General features: G+C 43.8%; 1 protein-coding gene across 2 annotated transcripts in view; it reads right to left on the bottom strand.

Moving 5' to 3' along the window:
- CMTM4 (CKLF like MARVEL transmembrane domain containing 4) overlaps positions 1-19,905 on the bottom strand; it is a 62,297-nt gene that overhangs the window by 41,827 nt on the left and 565 nt on the right. The window lies entirely within an intron of this gene.

Below are 19,905 nucleotides of genomic sequence, written 5' to 3'. Positions count from 1 at the left end.
GGCTGACCCTTGCACAGGGGTGTCATGCTCAGGACCCTGAGTACACAAGAGGGGTGGGCACCTGACCCACGGGCATCCAGCCCACAGCCAGGCAGCTCTAATTTGGCCTAGCCGGGAAAGCTCCACCCAAATAAAGTCAGTGGTAATCAGGCCAATCAGATGCTCTCTGAAATTCGACTTCAGTCAGTGAGTTAGCAGCAGAGAGAGCAGACAGACCTGGGATGAACATTTTAAATAACCTATCAGAACTGGGGCACCTGGCTGGCTCAGTCAGTAGAGCATGTGACTCTTGATCTTGGGGTTGTGAATTCAAGCCCCACATTGGGTATAGAGTTTACTTAAAAATAAATAAAACCTTGGGGCGCCTGGGTGGCTCAGTTGGGTGGGTGTTGGACTTCAGCTCAGGTCATGATCTCATGGTTCATGGGTTCAAGCCCCACGTCGGGCTTTGAGCTGAGAGCCTGGAGCCTGCTTCAGATTCTCACCTCCCTCTCTCTTTGCCCCTCTCCCCCCGACATGCATGCATGTGTTCTCTCAAAAATAAATATCAAAAAAATAAAATCTTTATTTCATTTTTTTTTAATTTGAGAGAGGGAGACAGAGAGAGATGGGAGGGGGAAGGGCAGAGAAAGAGGGAGAAGGAGAAACGTAAGTAGACTCCACGGTTCTCTTAGCACAGAACCTAACTCGAGGCTCACTCTCACAACCGTGGAATCATGACCTGAGCTGAAATCCAGAGACAGACGCTCAACCGACTGAACCACCTGGTGCCCCTGTTTTGTTTTGTTTTTTAAGATTTTATTTATTGGGGTGCCTGGGTAGCTCAGTCGGTTGAGGTCTGACTCTGGATTTCCGCTCAGGTCAGGATCTCACAGTCCGTAGAATAGAGCCCCCAGAAAGGGCTCCATGCTGACAGTGTGGAGCCTGCTTGGGATTTTCTCTCTCTGCCCATCTCCCGCTCACACACATGCATGTGGACTCTCTCTCACAAAATTAAAAAAAAATTTTTTTTTAATTAAAAATAAAATAACCTATCAGAATATATTTATAATATATTTCTCTATGAGAAGACGACACAACTGCAACTTTGCCTAAGCATTCTTTTAGGATTCTTCTGGCCTTTAAGAGCTGCTTTTTGGGTTATGCGATCACTTGCAGAAAATACCTAAGTGCACACGCTGCAAAGTCTGAACGTTGTCCTGCTCTTGAATGCAGCTACTTAACTGTGAAGTGTGGTTTGTTCACAGGGCCTCTTTGTATGGCATTCCTTACGGCACAAGATTGTGCCTCTCACTGCAAACAAGTTAGGCGGCACTGTTTTTAACACTCCTCCCTGCAGCCTGTGTACTTTAAAGCAGTATTTTTTGTCAGCCAGTTTTCTCTTCCTGGAAGCAACCAAGAAGAGTGTTCACATTTTATTAAGACAACTACCTTCCTTCACCATGGTTTTCTACTTCCACTCAGGTCCTTGACCAGACTTGCTCCCAGAATTCTTTTGGGTGTTTGGCTATGTGAGACAGACACAGTGCCACATGCTGCCCTCCACAGTGGGGTCATGGTCCTCGGGCCCCACCATGTTTTGGCCCCCATGTTCTCAGGCCAAGTTAGTGCTCATAGCCCCTGCCAGATTTGCCCAGTGACAGATACCCGTCCCCAAGCTGGCCCAGGTGGCAGAGGATGAAGCACTTGGAGGCCTCAGGTTAGAATGGGGCCAGCCAAAGCAGAGCTCACTCCTCTTTCAGACGCGATGGGGTCACAGTCCAGTCTATGAAGGGAGGACATGGCCCTTTGTGGCCCAGGAGCCACGGGATGCCCTTGATTGGGCAGCTAGGAAGAAAACCTGAGTCCCATATACTCAGCTCCAGTAAAACCCTCAAACACTGTTGCTTGGCCCTCCCAGGGTTCCCTCCAAGGCCTGGTTTACCGGTCCTGCAGCAAACCCAAAAGAACCCATGTGCTTATTCTTGGCCAACTGCGAGCTGACTGACACTGCAGGGATGGGCTCAGCCTTGGGGGAAGCCCACCCAGCCGGTCACAAAGGCCCCTCGGTGCACACATCTAAACAAGAACTCCTAGAGTGAAAGTTGTATCGGGTTATGTGCACCAACCTCTACTATAATCACACACCATCAATTGTCTGACAGATGCTCTGAGCGGGATTGAAGGTTTTTAATTTCAACAATATGGGAGCTCTTGACAAAATGAATCAGCTAATTACTTTTTTTATCTGTCTTCACTCATTCGGTCATGTAGTACCAAATACATCATCATGTGTATACCTCACAGAGGACCACACAAGATGCTGGAAGGCCCTGCACATGCACATGATTATTAATTCAAAATAAATCTGCTTAAAATATTGTATCTGGAAGATTTAATTTAAAGTTTATATTCGGAGCACCTGGGTGGCTCAATCAGTTAAGCGTCCAACTCTTGATTTCGGCTCAGGTCACGATCTCACGGTTTGTGGGTTCAAGCCTCATGTCGGGCCCCGCGCTGATAGCACAGAGCCTGCTTGGGAAATCTCTCTCTCCCTTTCTCTCCAGCCCTCCCCCACTTGTGCTCACTCATGTGCATATGCACTCTCTCTCTCTCTCAAAAAAATAAATAAAATTTTTAAAAATACACTTTCCCATCTAGCTTAATACCACAGCTAAGCCATGTCTCAAATAGGTTTCCCAATTAAATAATCAAGACATAAGCTGCTCCATATAGCACCTTTGTGTCAGTTACAAACAGATTCTGGTCTGGATGGGGGCTTGGCTTGGTAAGAGGATAGCAAATTAAAAATGGCGCGCACACACACACGCACACACACTCACCCCCAGGGCTGATGAATTGGAAACAGGCAACCTTTCTTCCCAGTGGACACTGCCCAGTGCTAGGGCATGTGTGTTGGCAAGCAGAGTGTGCAGGCTGGATCTCAGCCTCCTTTACCCTCTCAGACCTACTGTGCGCACACAACCTACCCAACTGTATATAGTAGCTCTGAACAATAAAGATTTAGAGCAGGATGTTGAGGACTTTCTCTGTTCCTCTGTGACAATAATATTGCTGGATCAATCTGGCTAAATCCTGTATCTGGCAGGTCTTAATGATCTCTGTGTTAGGTATTAAGAAGTTTACTATTGCAAACAGGTAAAATTTTAAAAAAAAATTTTTTTTTAACTTTGTTTTTTATTTATATTGATCTGGTCTGAGACACAATGGTAGATTTTATAGTCTGGGGAAAAAAGGGGAAAAAAAGAACTGCAGGCCTCCTACAGAATTCCGCAGAGTGGGGCGCCTGGGTGGCTCAGCTGGTTCCACGTCTGACTTCGGCTCAGGTCATGATCTCGCGGTCCGTGAATTCAAGTTCAAGCCCCGTGTCAGGCTCTGTGCTGACAGCTCAGAGCCTGGAGCCTGCTTCAGATTCTGTGTCTCCCTCTCATTCTGCCCCTTCCCTGCTCACGTTCTCTCTCTCCCTCTCTCAAAAATAAAGAAATATTTAAAAAATGAAAAAGAAAGAATTCCATGGAGCTAGACATAGAGGAGGGGTTCCACAAACTACTGACCCTACTGGGCTCCCCCAGGCTTCCCTCAATCTGGCAATTCATCATTCTTTGTGGGCTTCACTCATCTGATAACTTGGCAGCCCCTAAGTCTCCCCCAAAAGTCCCAGACCAACAGTCGAAGCTTTTCCAAAGCATCTAGTGAAGTTGAGGTGTATGCAGTGTCTCTCCAATTACCTCACCAGAATCACCTTGACCACGGCACCACAATGCCAGTAACTCTGACTACCCCTCCACTGCCATCACATATTTCAAGGCCATGCATAAAGCCATGTGCATGTATTCTCCTGTGACAAATGGGGGTCTGTTTTCCCAGTTTCAGCTCCAAAACCATATTCCAAAAGAAGATAGACCAATTTGCTGGCAAATTATCCTGATCTCAATTTATCATCAGAGAAATTAAGGAACTAAAAGGCAACTATGTATCTACCAACATTAGGGGTTTTGTTACAATTCAAACTTTAGGGCTCCAGGTCAGCTGCCCATCCCAGGACATTCACTTGGGGAGTTTGCCAGGGCTGGTTAAATACCTGCACTTTCAACAGAATATCACAGGAGTTCCTGGGTGGCTCAGTTGGTTGAGTGTCCAACTCTTGATTTCAGCTCAGGTCATGATATCAAGGTCATGAGTTCAAGCCCCACATCGGGCTCCACGCTGACTCTAGAGCCTGCTTAAGATGGTCTCCCTCTGCCCTTCTCCCTGGCTAGCACTGTCTAAAACAAAATAACAAGTTTAAAAATAAATAAATGAACAGATCATCACAAAGACTTGATTTGTCCTATATAGTCTTTACTAACCTACTAACCTAAAAAGTGCCCGAGGACATTTACTACTCATCCTCTCTTCCCATAATCATATAAAGGGTAAGAAAGATCTGAATTCAGAGAGCTGTTCCACAACTGTCTTCACAGAAGGGAAGCAAATCATCACCACTATAGCAACTTGCGGCTAAGTCATGGGGAAGGAATGTCAGCCTTAGGCTCAGGTTCCAGGGCAACCGACAAACTGGGTAGCCATAGGTGAGCCACAGGTTCCCGAGGCGTCAGATTTGTTACATGTAAAACACAGGAGGGGCACATATGACTGGCTTCAGGATTCCTTCCAGTCTAAAATTCTGAGTTTCTGAATCTCAAGGTGTTTAGAGCCATCTTGAACCTCCACTATTGATTTACACCATGCTCTCGTTTTGCTATGGACTGAAGCTTATCTCCCTTCCTCCCAAATGCATATGTTAAAGCCCTAACTTAAACTGTGATGGTATCTGGAGATGGGGTCTTGGAAGATAATTAGGGTTGGATGAAGTCAGGAGGATGGAGACCTCGTGATGAGATCAGTGCCCTTATAAGAAGGGGAAGAGAGAGGGACGCCTGAGTGGCTCAGTCAGTTAAACATCCAACTCTTGGTTTCAGCTCAGGTCACAATCTCGCGGTTCATGAGTTCAAACCCCACAGCAGGCTCTGCACTGATAGAGAGGATTCTGCTTGGGACTCTCTCTCTTCCTCTCTCTATGCTCCTCTCTCAAAAATAAATATACTTTAAAAAAATGGGGGGGGGGGGAATCTTTCTCTCTCTATGCATGTACAGAGAGACCATGTGAGCACAGAGCAAGATGGCTGTCACCTACAAGCCAAGAGAAAAGACCTCAGGATGAAGTTACCTTGCAGGTACCCTGAACTTGGCCCAGCCTCCAGAACTGTGAGAAATAAACTGCTATTGTTTAAGCCACCCAATATATGATATTTTGTATGGCAGATGAAGACACACCCTCAATACGAATTAGCTGTTTTTCTTTTCTTCCTGGATAATATATCAAACTGAACCTGGATGAATTGGCAAGTGCTCACCAAGCAGCCAAGTGTTCACCACTATGAACACTAAATAGAAGAAAACTGGGGCTCTGCCTCACAGGTGTTTAGAGACTTATTACAATAGACTGTAAGCATACCCAAATCTGTTCTGAAAGCCAGAGTCCAGAGGTGCCTGGCTGGCTCAATCAGGGAATGTGAGATTTGTGATCTCGGGGTTGAGAGTTCGAGTCCCATGTTGGGTGTGGAGATTACTTAAATAAATACAACTTTAAAATAAATTAATTAAAAATAAATTTAAAAAGAAAGTCAGAGAGTCCAGAGAGTGAGGGACACATGTAATGTAAGCTAGTGCTCCATCATAGGACATCACAGGACACAGGACATCAATCAGAACAAAGAAAACCCAGGATGGGCATGGCAGGGCCAGTAAGAAGAGGGGTAGAGGAGAGCAAACAGGGAAAAGGTATAGAGGACCCGGTCTCACGCCAGCCCACTCACTGCCGGGGAATCCTCTGGCTGTGCCCTTGCGGCATCAGTGTTTTACGAGGCAGGAACAAGAAGCTAAGGAGCTTACGGCCAGGATGAGGTGGCAGATCCAGGTGAAGAGAGCCTGAATGGGAGAGTGACTCAACTAGAACCTGGCTGGATGAGCCAGGACACATCAGCATGAAGGATAATGGCTAACATTCACCAGGTGCTTCTCTCGGCCAAGCTCCACGCTAGGCACTTTCCATTCAACCTCACACCAACCCTTATGGCAGCAGGTAATCCTCTTACCTGCAGTCCTTGCCATTCTGGCTTGACTCAGGCCCCTAAAGACCAGGGTGGGGTGCAGGAGGCCATAAGAGACGCTCTTCCAGCAAGCCAACAGCAGAGCTGGAGGAGCAGAGGACACAGAGAGAAAGGGACAAATGAAACTTGGGGGGGTGGGGGGCGCTGATATGCATCAGTTGTATAAAAATCTAGCTCACACGGGCCCCGCCCCAGATATTCCCCATCTCAGAACAAATTGTGAAAGATTTTGAAATGGACCAAAAGGGTTACTGAGTATCTTCAACGGAAGAATGGGCCTTGTTAGAACATAATTTTCCAAGTTATCTGATCCTATGGGATGTGTGCATTTTGTGGCCTTGGAGATATTCTGCAACTCTGTTAACTTCTTTGTAACTGATACGCAACCATATGCAACACAAATGATTCTTGTCTGTAGACAGGCAAATTTAGTAGAGAGACAAGTGATTCCCCTCAAAGCTACAGTGGCATCTATTCGAAATCATTTCATGGTGTGTGTGTGTGTGTGTGTGTGTGTGTGTGTGTGGATGTGCACGTGTGCGAACATGCACACACATGGTCTTTGTGTGCAAACTCCTTGAATTTTCCTTTGAACAGGTTGTAATACCTTACTGGGTCCCTCATTAATTAATAAAAATCTTTTATATTTGTATAAGAATCGTGATTTTATCTTTAAAAATTATCTTATAATACCCATAAACAAGCTAAAGTCCAAACAGATGCCAATATTCTATGGCAGGTGTGCTACGAAGAGAAAAAAAGGTTCCAGAAATCAGTAATTCTTCCAACACCAAATACTTTGAGGTGCTGGCTCAAGCAAACAGGAGATAATCAAGCCTCAATTTTTCTCTCTCTACACCCCCTCCACCAGCAAACATGGTCTCCAGCTTCCTCACGACTTGCATTAGCTCTGATCTCAGAAATTCTTAAATTTCAGTGGTAACCCAAGGAGCTCAAAGAGAAGGGCTGAGGGGCTCCCCTTTCTAATGAAACCAACACCTCTCCAGACTCTGACAGATGTGACCCATTCATTGTGGAAGAATCGGGAGCCAGAGGGGCTCTGCAGGCTAGCAGACCTACCAGGACCAGGAGCAGTGCTGGCAGAAGGAAAACAGAAATGGACTGAGTCCCTGCAGGATGGGGAAGACGAGTGACGATGGAACAAAGCTCATAAACTGCCTAATGGTCATAGAAACACACACGCAAGGGGCGGGGGGCAGTGTTCCCTGTGTGGTCTCTGAAGGTTGGCTGCATAGCTCTGTACCTACTAGCATTGGGGACCGTGAGCAAATTAGTGATATCAAAAAGCCTGTTTCCTCACCTGTAAAACACCTGCCTCACAGGATTGCCCTGAGCGGTAAGTGAGAGAACACACATAAAACACTTAGCAGTCTGACACACAATCAGTGTTCAGTGAATGTTAGCTTCAACAGTTTTTTGACTGAGAGATGAATATAACGTAAAATAAAAAACAGGGACTATAATAAAACATAATTGTGGAGCACCTGGGTAGCCCAATCGGTTAAGCGTCTGACTTCGGCTCAGGTTGTGATCTCACGGTTGGTGAGTTCGAGCCCCATGTCGGGGTCTGTGCTGACAGCTCAGAGCCTGGAGCCTGCTTTGGATTCTGTGTCTCCCTCTCTCTGTGCCCCTCCCCAGCTTGCACTCTGTCTCTGTCTCTCTCTCTCTGTCTCTCTCTCTCTGTCTCTCGAAAATAAATAAAACATTAAAAAAAAATTTAAACATAATTGCCACCTATAATTCCCACTTGTCACATTCTTTCCACTCCCATTGCCAAAAGACCACCTGCGTCTTTGTTTCTCACCTGAATTACTCAAGGTCTCCTATGGGGCAGGGCCCTTCTCAAAGCCATTCCTCACCCGCTTTAACTGAGCGACAGCCAAGAGAAATATGGGAACCACAGAAGTGAGTTTACATTTTCTAATAGACAGATTTTTAAGTAAAAAGAAACAATTATTTTAGTAGTGTATTTATCCCATTATGTCCAAAGTAGTATTTCAACACGCAATATAAAAAATTGAGATATTTTACATTCTTTCTTTTCTTATTACAGCTTTAAAATCCAGCATGTGTTTTATACTTACGTGCATCTCAATCTGTACTGGCCACATTTCAAGTTGCCAGGAGCCTCAGCACCAACCATTACCCATCTCTTTCAGAAAATTCAAATTCATTGGCCTAACAAATCAGGGCCTTTCCAACAGGGTCCTCCTCATCCCTCTCTGTGCCCTCCTCCCCTTCCATACTTTTGCCTGGGCTTAACCCTCTTCCTTATCCACTCCCAGCACCTGGTATATTCCTCTCCCACAGGACACACCACACCTTTATGTCAGCCACTGGCTACTCAACACTCAACATGTAAAGTGCTCGTTTCCCACAAAGGCTTCTTTGCCAACCTGTCCTCTATGAGATCCCCTGGCTCTGGGGATAAGAACAATTTGAGTGCTTTTCCATCGCATACCAAACCCTCACTCCCCAAGTGGACTGTGAGCCCAGTGGAGGCAAAAGGATTCTTATCCTGTTTATATATAACAGTAGCTGGCCCAGCCGAGGCATTCAAATATATATAAAGTATAGGTTTTTTTGTGTTTTTTTTTTTAAAGGGGAAGACTACATTAAAAATTTTACATTTAGCTACTGATCTTGATCTAACTCTACAGTCATTCAGCCAACTCTTAATCTCAAAGCATACACATGTTCAAGGTTTGGACCAAAAATGGTTGAAAGAAAGCAGGCAAGCTAAAGAAGCAACTACCACTGGGAGAGTCATTGTTCCTGGGGTTTGGGTTGGTTTTTTTTGTTTTTTGTTTTTTATTGGCACAAAAATCTTTTAGACTTAAATTGTTTTTCATAGCTGCACTGGAATAAATGGGAAACCACAAAAATGAAGCCTTCCACAGTGCCAGTCATCAAATTGTAGTGGTAAGAAAGGAGCCATCCAAAACTATCCACATCTGATTGAACTCTAAACATTTTAAATGTTTATTAACCCATATAATTCCCAAATTTAACCAATCATTTGAAACGCTCATAGACAAAATTCTGGACTTCATATTTCCTACAGCCCCCTCCAGCCTCAAGAAGATAAAAGCCTCCCTTCTCGGGGCCCCATGGAACTGCTGTTCTTTTATTTTAATCAGAGAGCTTTATAAAGACAACCACTTAGGACCCTCAGTCTCAGTCCTAGCTGCAACTTTTTCTTTACACGTACATGTTTGAGTGTGTGCTCCAAGGGCTCCCAAAGAGCTGGCTCGGTGGACCCTGAGCAACCCTCTCTCTCAACATGTTGATCAGGAAGCAGACAACTTCGTTAATAATTAGAGAATCCCTAGTTTTCATCTTACACTTTCCTAAGCAAAAAGCTTGGCAGGGCCTCTTATGGTTTCCCCTTCTCTTACAAAAATCTGCCTTCTAAGCAAATGCTTCTGTTTCCTAGTAGCAGTAGATACCCTTTTAAAACTCACAGTTAAAAAAAGCAAAAAGAATTACAGCGGTATTTTGTTTCCATACTTTCTTCCTAATATTTTCCACTTAGAACTGAGTCCAGAAGTTTACTGGTAAATACACCAATACAGGTTATTTTCCCCTATGGATCCCATATTGTCAAATAATCTGACCTTATAAACTACACTGAGCAATATTCCATTATTTTTCTTTTATTAAACAGTTATGTATACTCAACTGGTTGATCAGGGCCTTACTATGCGCCAGGCACTATTACAGACCGTGGGGATAGAAGGAAACTTAACACACAACACCTCTGGTCTCACGGTCTAGTCAGGTGGTAAAAGCCATGAAGAAAAATTCAGCAGAGGGAGAGGAAAAAGAGTGGGGACAGGGGTGTCCTACTTTACACAGCATGGTCACGGAAGGTCTCTTTTAAACAGAACAGAAGAACAACAGTGCTGAAGAACACAGCCAAGTGATATTTTTGGGAAGGGGCAGGGAGCAGAGGGTGCAAGAATATATCTCAAATGCAAAGACTCTGAGGCAGGGGTATGATACTCAAATGTTAATCAAAGCTTCTGATCAACATAAAACAATCTGTACCATGAAATTCTCGTCAAAAAAGAAATTGGCCTGATTACTATTTAATGCAGTTATATTATTCTTTTTGAAATACAATTATACCTAGTCCCTCAGTCTCTCAATCCCCCATTTCTACATTAGTAAGTTCTAGGGCTCCCAGGGGACCTCACTCTGAAAACCAGTGACAGACCCCACTATCTAATGTGTGGAGACAAGACCACACAGGAGAGGCACAGAGGTGAACACTGGGCCCTCCTGTAAGTGAGAATTTTTCACACAAAAATCATCCCCATCAAGTTAAACTGCTTACAAATAAAACAAGATCTTCTCCCGAAGGAGGTGTTGCCTTCTAAATTCTGTATCCTTCCACTCATCTGTCCCTTCCTCACCCAGCTGCAGGCCTGCTCTCAGGCCTGGACCACTGTGAACGGAGCCTTTGAAAGTTTAAGTTGGCTTTTTGCCACCACAAGAGATGCTGAGGCCATCCCCTTGTCTGGGGGTGCCTTATTCTCTTCTTCTCTCCCGGTCTAGCTTTCCTCCTCCTGGGCTCTCTGAAGTCCCACCTCGCTAATGAATCCAAATTCCAGCTCATCTCACCCTGCTTTTTACTTCTCTTGCACACACAGCCTGTCCCCTGGGGGATACTCTTATTTTCCAAACAAAAATATCAGGACACATTGTCCGTATGTGGGTACTTGTTATGTGAATCACTATAATGTCAATGCTTGGAATATTTCATAATTTAAAGTAAAATCATTAAGAAAAAAAAAAAAAAACTTAGGACATACTTACACATAGTCTGATGAGACAGCACAGGAAATTGGGACTGTCTGGGAAGGTTCAGGATCTGTGATCACAGTCACAGGCCTTTGACTACAGCTCTGTCCTCTAACAAACAACTTGATTTTCCAAAGAAATCTGACATCACCCTACAAAAGGATTTGAAGCTACTTCCAGCAATAAGGATAAGGAGGCAGTGACAGCAGCTGTGGGTTGAAGGCCAGAACGCTGGCGTTTCCAGGTTATTTCAACAGTGCATGGAGCTAGCAGGACCACCATACAAAATACCCAGCCCTGGCTGTCACACATCCCTCGACCCTTTATGCAGTGGACCACCAATGCGCTGTAGCTCAGGTATTTCCACAACTACCTCTAGACTGGAAATATGACTCTCTTGAGCACCCGAGTAGGCATCCGTTTTACCAGGAGGGGGAAATATCCTGAACCGGGCAGTGCACGTACACCCCTGTCTTCCTTCCTCTAAGCATCCTTCTCAAGTGCCATGACCCGGGAAAGGCTCTTTCCACTTTCCAATTAAGAAAAAAAAAGGTCCTCCAGGGCTGTCAAGGAAGAATTGATTTGGCCCCGTGACTCAGAAGGAGTCAGAAGGTCTTCCTGAGCTCACCAGTTCCCACTGGTAAGTACTTGTGGGTAAGTGCACTGGAAACTGGAATAAACTATGACCTTCAGGCATATTGTAGACACATGCTGACCAATTCCACAATTTTTTTAATGCTCAGAAATTTAATGATACTGCCTTTTGATCTAGTAAAAGCATTCCATGAAATTTAACAAAAAATAGTCACAAATCAAAAGAAGAGTGAAAGACTTTTACTGAAGCATTCTTCTTATTAGCAAAGAAAAAAAAAGGAAACCATCCTGTTGAGCCTTTGGAAAAGAGAAACTCCAAAGATCTCTTCATTTGATCTGTCATACTAAGATTTTTTTCCCCTCATTTCCTGTATGTTACAATTCTTCTAACGGAGATATAACAGACATATTATATTAGCTTCAGACGTACATGATTGAATATTTGTATAACTGGGAAATGATCACAATAACTCTACTTAATATGTGTCACTATACATAGCTACAAAATTTATTTTCTTGTGATGAGTCCTTTTAAGATCTACTCCCTTACAACTCTCAAATATGCAATATAGTACTAACTATGGCCACCATGCTATAGCACTTTACAACCCCAAATAACGTATTAACTAATAAAATTAGGGTAGGAGCGCCTGGATGGCTCAGTCGGTTACACCTCCGACTTGAGCTCAAGTTCGAGCCCTGTGTCGGGCTCTGTTCTGACAGTTCAGAGCCTGGAGCCTGCTTCGGATTCTGTGTCTCCCTCCCTCTCTGCCTCTCCCCTGCTCATGCTCTGTCTCTCTCTCTCAAGGAATAAACATTAAAAAAAATTTGTTTAATTAGGGTAAATTCCTTGCAAATGAAAGAAATGTTACCTTTAGCAAATAAACAGATTAATTAAGTGCCTGCAATCTTGCAGAATGCTTGCTTTTTTTTACAGGAAAATGTATTGAAAACATTTTCAAACTTTAAGTTTCTTCAAGAGGTCTAGATTGTCTAACTCATTCTCCCTAAGGCCCTCCAAATTACAAAGTAAGCAAAAGGTTAAAGGTTATGGTCAGTATATTTGCTTTCAGGCTAATGTATGTTAAGATAGAGCTAATAACAGGTAACATTTTAATAAATTTTTAATAGAAGATATTTGCATGCGGCATACAATTCAAAAAGTACAAAAAGTCATACACTAAATCTAACTCTCCCTTCCACCTGGCCCTCCACCACTCAGTTTCCCAGCTTGTATCATTTCAGGGATATTCTATAGTGCCCACATGTTTGTAACACTTTGTATGTGAGACACTTTGCTCAGGATTTTGTATGGGAGGCTCATCAGTACAAGCAATACTATCATCAGCCCCAATTTATAAGTGAAGAGACCTGCTTGTGGCATGAAATGAACTAGTAACTGGCCAAAAGTCTCATACTCCCAGAACCCATCCCCATCTTCCTACTCCCCAACACAACAAAGGTGACCTGATGTTATGTTGTTCCCTCTTCCCTGAACACCCTCCCACCAACCTTCACCATCCCTTTGCTTGGATAACTTGACTTTCCATATAAATTTCAGAATCAGGGGCACCTGGCTGGCTCAGTCAGTAGAGCATGCTACTTTTGATTTGGGAGTTGTGGGTTTGAGCCCCATAATGGATGTAGAGGTTACTTAAAAAAATAAAATCCTTGGGGCACCTAGGCGGCTCCGTTGGTTAAGCGTCCCACTCTTGATTTCAGCTCAGGTCATGATTTCCCAGTCTGCGAGTTCAAGCCCCATGTCAAGCTCTGCTCTGCTTGGGGTTCGCTCCCTTCATCTTTCTCTGCCCCTCCCCTGCTCATGCACACTACCAAAATAAATAAATAAGCATTTTTTTAATTAAAAAAAATAAAATCCTTAATACACTTTAGAATCATTTGTCTCTGTCTTAAGAAACTTTGCAGGGGGGCTCCTGGGTGGCTCGGTCGGTTAAGCGTCCGACTTCGGCTCAGGTCATGATCTTGAGGTCCGTGAGTTCGAGCCCCGCGTCGGGCTCTGTGCTGACCGCTCAGAGCCTGCAGCCTGTTTCAGATTCTGTGTCTCCCTCTCTCTCTCTGCCCCTCCCCTGTTCATGCTCTGTCTCTCTCTGTCTCAAAAATAAACGTTAAAAAAAATTTTTTTAAATAAAAAAAATAATAAATAAAAATAAAAAACTTTGCAGGGATTTTAGGACTGTGTTAAACACAATCAATTTGTAGACAATTAATATTATAACTATACTGAGTCTTCCAATTCATGAACATGGTATGTCAATCCACTTAGGTTGTCTTTAATTTTTCTCCGGTGTTTTGTAATTTTCAGCATGCAGATCCATGCTCTGCATATTTTGTTAGATTTATACTAAGTATTCCATTCCTTTCAGAGCTACTGTAACTGATAGGATTTTTTGGTTTTGTTTTTTCCTGTTTCCAATGATGTATTGCTTTTATTGCTAGGATACAGAAATACTGATTTTTTGTGTGTGTTGACCTTGTATTTTACAACTGTGCTAACACATTTATTAGTTCTAGGAGCTTTTTCTAGAGATTCCCATGAGATTATCTGCATAGACAATCATGCCATCTGCAAATAGGGACAGTTGTTCTCTCTTTCCAATCTGTATGCCTTCCATTTATTTTTCTTGCACTGGCTAGCACTTCCAGTACGATGTTGAGTATCAGTGGTGAGAGTAGAGATTGTTGCTTCGTTCCCCTTAGGGGGAAAGCATTCATTTTCACCACTAAGTACGTTAGCTGTACGTTTTTGGTAGATGCCCTTTTTTGGGTTGAAGAAGTTCCCTTCTCTTCCTAGTTTGCTGGCAGCATTTGTCACGAATGGATGTTGAATTCTGTGAAATGTTTTTTCTGCAGCCAATGACATAATCATGTGGGGGTTTTTTTAGTCAGCTGTTCATATGGTGGGTTACATCTATTGATTTTGGAAAACTGAACCAGTCTTTTTTACACCTGAGATAAATCACAATTGGTTGCGGTGTACTATTCTTTTTACATAATACCGCTGGATTTGATTTCCTGGTATTTTTTTTGAGGATTTTTGTGCCCCTATTCATGAGAACAATTGGTCTGTAGTATTCTTTTCTTGAACTGTCTTTGTTGGTTTTGTAAAAATGGATGTGTACTATACAGTTTTCTGAGGTCTGGGATGATAATTTTACTACTTCTAACATCATCAAAGAGTGGTATTAACTTTGCTTTTCTGTTAGAATTAAATTTAAGTCTTTGAGCAGGAAGACAATTCCCAAAGATAACAATAATTCCCTAAGTGAAAATAAGACCATTTTACAAAGAGCCACTTTAAGGTAGTTCTGAGAATCCAATGCAGTGAAACCTATTACTTCACCTACATGCCCTGTCACATCCCCCACAGAGCAGGAATGGTGAGGAGCTTTGCCCTACTGGCTGGAGATAAGAAACTGACAAGGTTTCCATCAAATAAAAGATATGTTATTACTCAACCCTGAAATGCAAATACACACATTTGCCTTTGAGTTACCTAAGAAAGCGCCTCTTAACCTCTTAGTTCTTACAATTCCTAAAATGCTCAGTCATTTCTACCCACATTATACTACTGAGAAAGCCAAGACAAGGATACGGTTAAGAGATTTGATGTTCAGCAGAGCTAAAATTTGAATTTAAGCACCTTCTATCACCCAACTTGTTACAAAAAGTCCTAAACACAGGCAATGCAATGTCAGAAGGTCAATCAGGTATGAGAGGGGCTGAAGAAAAGGATCTGAGGCAAAAGAGTTTCTGGGGAGGTCTTTTTTTTTTTTTTTTTTTAAATGTTTCATTCATTTTTTTTGAGAGAGAGAGAGAGAAACAGAGACAGAACAAGCAAGCAGGTGAGGGACGGAGAGAGAGGGAGACACAGAATCCGAAGAAGGCTCCTGAGCTTTCAGCACAGAGCCCAGCATGGGACTCGAACTCACCAACCGTGAGATCGTGACCCAAGCCGAAGTTGGACGTTTAACCCACTGAGCCACCCAGGTGCCCCAACACATAACCATTTTTTCTGTAACTTTTTATTATGAAAAATTTTTAACACTTGCACAAGTAGAAAGAATAGTGTAAGGAACTCCTAGATACCACCCAGGTGCCCCCAGAGAGGTCTTTTTAGAACTGAAATGCTGAATCTCCTCTTGGCACTTTTGAGAAGCCCCATCTCCTCATTGAGGTGAGTGGACAGGTCTGTTGGGTGAGGGGCAGGCTACCACAGAGGAGCTGCACACCTCCACAATGGCCAATGAGAAACTGAAATCCTTTTAAGTCTCACTTAGGTATCTAAGAGATCTAAGAGTCACCCAAATCATCAATCATCAGGCTAGCCAAAGACCAGAGAAGTGTCCTTGGAATCAAAGTCGCCCTCTCTGTGGCACTCAAAATGATGTGTTCAGGAGGCAGTAAAGAGTACACTGCCAATCAGACTGCTTGGGTTCAAACCCCAGCACTACTACCCACTAGCCGTGTGACCTTGAAGAAGTCACAACCTGTGTGCCTCGGTTTCTTCATCCATAAAATGGGGGTAGCAACAAGAGTGTAAGCTCTCACTAAATGATGCCTGCTGTTGTTTTTATTCAGAAAGTCTTGGCCAATCCAAGACCGGTCCTCTTCTACACTGCCCTAGATCATGGTGTATGTGCCAATATGCCCTTCCCCAACCACCACCACTCCCCTCTTCCACCAACCCAAGAGCAAAACTCTGCTTTCAATCAAGCTGATGGAAAAAAGCAAAAAGACCTAAATGAACTATTTCATTAAATGATGTCTAGGAGCTAAAAACCAATAAGCACTCACAGGATCCACATTCACAAGAAGGAAGAAAGCATTTAAATCAAGAGTTTAAACCAACTCTTCTCCCACAAAAAGTACATTTTATTGTTTTATATAACCACATGAGACATTCTCCCCAACTAAGGGATAGGTATAAGTTCCATTTTAAAAAATTTAATCTATGGAAATACACTGATTAATTTTCATATTTTAGATTAGTTTTGCTATCAAAAGCATTCCATTTAAAATATCAACTTAGGGGCGCCTGGGTGGCGCAGTCGGTTGGGCGTCCGACTTCAGCCAGGTCACGATCTCACAGTCCGTGAGTTTGAGGCCCGCGTCGGGCTCTGGGCTGATGGCTCGGAGCCTGGAGCCTGTTTCCGATTCTGTGTCTCCCTCTCTCTCTCTCTCTCTCTGCCCCTCCCCCGTTCATGCTCTGTCTCTCTCTGTCCCAAAAATAAATAAAAACGTTGAAAAAAAAAAATTTTTTTAATAAAAAAAAAATAAAAAAAATAAAATATCAACTTTTAAATCACTAGGAAGCAAACTGTCTTTAATTCAAACATATAATTGTAATTTGGGGGTGACAATTTCACCAAGTTTCTTGAAAGCCAGGAAATATTAATTGGCAACAATGATAGCTACCTTTTATTGCACACTAACTAAGCGCCTAACACACAAGGCGCTAAATTCTACATGTCACCTCATTCTCTTAATCCTTTCAGGAGGTACAAGCTCGTTTTACAGAAAAACCTCAGCCTTGAGGTTGACTATTAATGGTTCTGATAGAGAACTGATTGCTAGCACCTGTGTGAGGCTTTAACACTAAAATGATATAGAAAGGTTAAGTCTGAAACTTGAATGTGCACGTGAATCACTGGGGGAATCCTGTTAAACTCCAAATTATGATTCAGAAGGTCTAGGGTAAGCCCTCCGATTCTGCATTTCTTTCTTTTTTTTTTTTTTTAAGTTTATTTATCTATTTTGAGAGAGAGAAAGTGCAAGAGCGTGAGGGAGGGTTAGAGAGAGAGGGAGAGAGAGAGCATCCCAAGCAGGCTCTGCACTGTCAGCACAGAGCTCAATGTGGGGCTTGAAGTCACAAGCCAATAGATCATGACCTGAACCAAAATCAAAAGTCGGACGCTTAACCGACTGAGCTTCCAGGCACCCCTGATTCTGCGTTTCTAACACGCTCTCTGATGCTGACAATGCCGCTGTTCTGGGGACCACACCCAAAGTAGCGAGGATGGCTACAGGTTGCAATAGGCCACAAACCACAAAAAAATGTCCATTAAACACTAAAATGAAAAACAGTCAAATTTTTCTCAAAAACAGTAAGTTAACCATAATATAAACTCTAATATAAGAATTATAACATCCAGGGGCGCCTGGGTGGCTCAGTTGGTTAAATGTCTGACTTCAGCTCAGGTCATGATCTCGAGGTTTGTGGGTTTGAGCCCATGTCAGGCTCTGCGCTGACAGCTCAGAGCCTGGAACCTGCTTCGGATTCTGTGTCTCCCTCTCTCTCTGCCCCTCCCCTTCTCACGCTCTGTCTCTCAAAAATAAGTGAGATTAAAAAAAAAAAAAAAAAGAATTGTAACATCCATATTTGTAGTGGGATTTTGAGCTTTGTAACATCTTAAAAATATCTTCATAATGATTTCTTGTTTAAATCTATAGTTCAATTTCCTGGAGCTTTGAAGGGGCTTTTCTCCCCTAAAAACCCTGACTTATATCAGGGCTGAGAAGCCACGTACATGGAAGACTGTTTCAAGTTGCCATAACCTCCAAGCAGGTCCCTTTTTTCACTCACCCATCCTCTTGCTGTTTAAATCCAACACGTTGGACAAATGGCAGAGTTAGGTGAGATTTTAGGGGCTGGGACCCCAAATTTTTCCAGATGAAAAGTAAATTTCTACAACAAAACAGGACCTTACCACAAGGCAGTAACAAATACCACTGGCTTCCATTTCTGGCCTTAGGTGACCAAGTTCCGGCAATGAGATGGCAATTAGCATTTTATACAACTACTGATTTTCATTCTTTTACCAGATCCTTGGAGTGGCAAGTTCTATTTACTTTCAAAAGTCCACAGAATAAACAAAGCAAGGTACTTCACAAGGCCCTATTTTCCACCTGGGTCCAAGTTCACCGTGATCTTTTTTACTCATTTCTGATTATCTGTGCTATACTCAAACATTGGCTAGCTGCCTTTTAAAAGGCAGTTAGACACTACCACCAGCCCTCTCCCTCCCCCACCTCCTCCACTCTCTGCTAGCACCAGTGCCTAACAACAGAACCAACACATCTCTGAGGACATTCCAGCTTACCAGATAAGGTCAGTTTAAAATTCTAGATAGGGATAACCCATTCCATTTGTCTTTCCTTAGAGCCCTTCAAAAATATCCCCTGGCAATCAGCAGAACAAGCCTTTCACCAGAGAGAAAATAGTCTATAATTCTGCAATTTACAAACACTGAGACCTTTATTTAAAGGGTGTCCACATTTTATATTACTCCCAAGGGACGCTTATCTATGGAGTCAAGTAAGCACCAGCCCAATGCTTGGAAGAAACAAAATGTACATACACTGGGGCTCCATGCAAATGGCTTCTCGGGCTAGAAGGCTATAAAGTTTTGCTGCCGGGCCTCAGAGGAAGGCCTACCTGTGACGGGGTATAATATTGGGACACAGTTTTCTTCTGAATTTGGAGCATGCCCTGTCCACAAGAGAGCCAGGCAACTGCCCAGAGAGGCTTGTTACAAAAACCATGAAAGAGGGGCAGAGGTGCCAGGCCACTGCCCTGTATACCCTGGAAGCTGAAAACAATTCTGAGAAATGATCTCTACTATCGACAAGTCCGACAGAAAGTTGTCTCTGTTGCCTCCAAAACTGGCTGTCCTCCTCGAATGATTTAACTCTGGGTACCAATTGGGCAATGCCAGCCACCGTGCTGGGGCGGAGGATTCAGGGATGCTGGTTCTGTCTTCTAGGTTAAGTAGGCAGATTCAAACCTCTGCGGTATAAACTGGAGACTTTGGGGGTTAGATCTGGGCATCCCCACTGCTTCTAGGCTACATGCTTCCATTCAACAAACATTTACTGAGCGTCTGCCCTAAGCCCGGCACTCTGCTAGGTGCGGAGTGGGAAGCCAAGCCACAGTCCCCAGAAGTGGAAGCAGACACAGAGAAGGGCCTTCAGGGGAGGTGTAGGTTGTGCGGGCCCCGAAAACCTGCCACAAATTGCTGCGATCAGTAGTTAATCGGGGGTCAGCATGACCTTCGCGCCGGGCTCCGCGGACCACCAAGCCCAATAATGAAAAAGGCTCGCGACAGCGAAGGCGGGAGTGGACAGGTAGGCCCGGGGGCAGGTGTTCAGGTAGGAGGCGCACGGCTGAGGCTGCAAGTCTGGAGAGGGCAGGGTCCCCAAGGAAGGTGGAAGGGCGGCCCAGGACCCCGCGAGGAAGAAGGGGGTGCGAGGAACTGGGGTCTGGCCCCGGGAAGCGGGTGCGCGGCGGCGGCCGGCCGGGCCTGAGCCCCCG

Source organism: Acinonyx jubatus, chromosome E2 (genome assembly GCF_027475565.1).
Source record: "Acinonyx jubatus isolate Ajub_Pintada_27869175 chromosome E2, VMU_Ajub_asm_v1.0, whole genome shotgun sequence".
Taxonomy (NCBI): Eukaryota; Metazoa; Chordata; class Mammalia; order Carnivora; family Felidae; genus Acinonyx; species Acinonyx jubatus.
Note: the sequence above shows the minus strand (reverse complement) of the source record. Positions and strands in the feature narration are given on the sequence as shown.